General features: G+C 37.3%; 1 long non-coding RNA gene across 1 annotated transcript; it reads left to right on the forward strand.

Annotated features, from left to right (window-relative positions):
• The first annotated feature begins 947 nt into the window (after positions 1–947).
• Positions 948–1649, forward strand: LOC108088592. The gene is made up of 2 exons (XR_001771234.1): positions 948–1148; positions 1208–1649. It is a non-coding gene; the product is annotated as an uncharacterized LOC108088592 (long non-coding RNA).
• The last annotated feature ends 388 nt before the right edge of the window (positions 1650–2037 follow it).

The following is a 2037-nucleotide window of genomic DNA, read 5'->3' on the forward strand; positions in this document are numbered from 1 at the left end:
GGCGATGGCCACAAAAAATAATGTAAAAAGTTTAATATGCATAAAGTTTCATTGGGTTTTTGCCGGCCATCGCTGGGGAGCCAGGACCGGAAAAAGTTCCTCTCGGATTTTCGGGGGGGCAAAAAATGGGCTTGGCATTGTGGAAGGTTGGAAGGTGTTGCAGCCACATAAATGTGGCCAAGATTTATGTTTTCTGGTTTTGTCTGCTTGTTAGCCTAAAAGTTGACGTCCGGTAGGTGTCCAAAAAACGTGAAACGGACCAAAGAAACTAAAACCGAATGTAAATAACTGAAATATTTTGTCAAATACATGTCCTGCACAGCTCCCCTCATTTCAGTGAATTTTTCAGCATTTTGCGAGGTTTTTAAGCTCTTGACGAGTCTAATTGATTTTGGGGGGAAAAAGCACTTTAATGGTCTTTAAAATTGCAAAAAAAAGGGGGTGTCGCTCACGCTAATTGGCAAATTTAAAGTAGCTTCAAATTCATTAAATTGTTAGCAGAATAATAAATTAAGCTTGAAACTAAGTGAGTATTTGTAAATATATACTTTGAAAAAATTATATATATTTCAAGATTTTCTCCATATATAGTTAAACATTGTTTTAGTTACAAAAAAAAACCCGTTAAAGGGTATTTTAAAGTTCCTTTCGTAAAGTAAAACCACCTCTCTCTGTTGTTTCATAAATTTCGGTTGTGCAAATAAAATGCAAATCCCTTGCAGACTTGACAACGTTCTCGAAGCATTGGGGAAATTGGGGTTTTCCCCTCAAGAACAGGAAAAAAAATTGGGCTTAACTATCACAAAACCTGAAACCGAAAAAGAAAAAAAAAAAGACGAAAAGTAAACGACTGAGGGACGCAACCACAAGTATCACAAAAAAAAAAATAATAAAAAAATAGAAAAGCAAACTATGCAATGGCACTCACAAAGGAGGTTGCTCAAAAAGTTGAAAAGGAAATGAAAACAATATTTTTGTGGAAATACAAAAGTAACTGTGGTGTGTTTTAAATCTTACTTAAACTTTAAAAATCATAAGAAATACCTGCTCAATGTATTATTAAAGGATTATTCAATACTTAATGTTCAATGTGCTTAAATCGCTGAGACTCCTTTAAAATCTGTTTACTTTTTTCGCTCAGCTTCAAAGTAAGTTTTCTCTATGACATTTTTGGCAACTTTTTGAACCGCTCTTGTTCATGATATAGAAAATCGCCGGACGTTATCTGCGCTTATCCCTGTGCCTTTCCCCTTCCTCCGATTTTGGGGATTGGTCCCTACTTTTCTCTTTGCCAAACAGGCGGCAACAAGAAAAATGCTGAAAATTTATGCTCTGCACTGACACAAAAAATAAGGAGAAAGGTGGATAGAGAAAAGTGGTGGGCAAATCGGGGGAAAGTGGGGAACAGGATGGCGGAGAAAAATGCTGAAAGTGGATACATTTATAGAGCGAGAGGCAAAGAGAGCCTAAAGTTTCGGCTGGCACTGGGAAATTGAAGTTGGAAGCTGCACTGTCAAAAAATTAAATTAAATTTAAAGCTTTAAAAAATATTATTTATGCCATTATGAAATCATGTATTTATCAAGAAATGTCTTTCATACAAGATAATATTATAAATGTATTACTAAATATATGTGAATGGATTTGAATTAAACACTTGACTCTGATAAAAACTTCGAACATATTGTAAATATATTGCAAGCATTTTTTTTAATTAAACGTATCAAACTTCTCTTCGTTTATTGGTTACCACATAAAAATTTTCTCTCAGTGCAAAAGCGTAGTGTACGTGGGAATTATTGTGGCAGGCGGAATGCTCGAAATGGATGAACGCAAAAGGATAACACACGTACCACAGGGACAGTCGGCGGAGAGGATCCCCAAGCGGGGGGCGGCGACAGGGGCGTGGCAGGGGGGCCTTAGGAGAAGGAGTAAGAGGGGGAAGAGGGGGTGAAGCCAACAACAACGTCACCGAGTAGCTGCATTCCATAAATAAAAACGGCAAAATGGCGCACAAAATGCCACAGAAAAGGGGGG

The sequence above is a fragment of the Drosophila ficusphila genome, unplaced genomic scaffold (assembly GCF_018152265.1).
Source record: "Drosophila ficusphila isolate 14025-0441.05 unplaced genomic scaffold, ASM1815226v1 contig_198, whole genome shotgun sequence".
Taxonomy (NCBI): Eukaryota; Metazoa; Arthropoda; class Insecta; order Diptera; family Drosophilidae; genus Drosophila; species Drosophila ficusphila.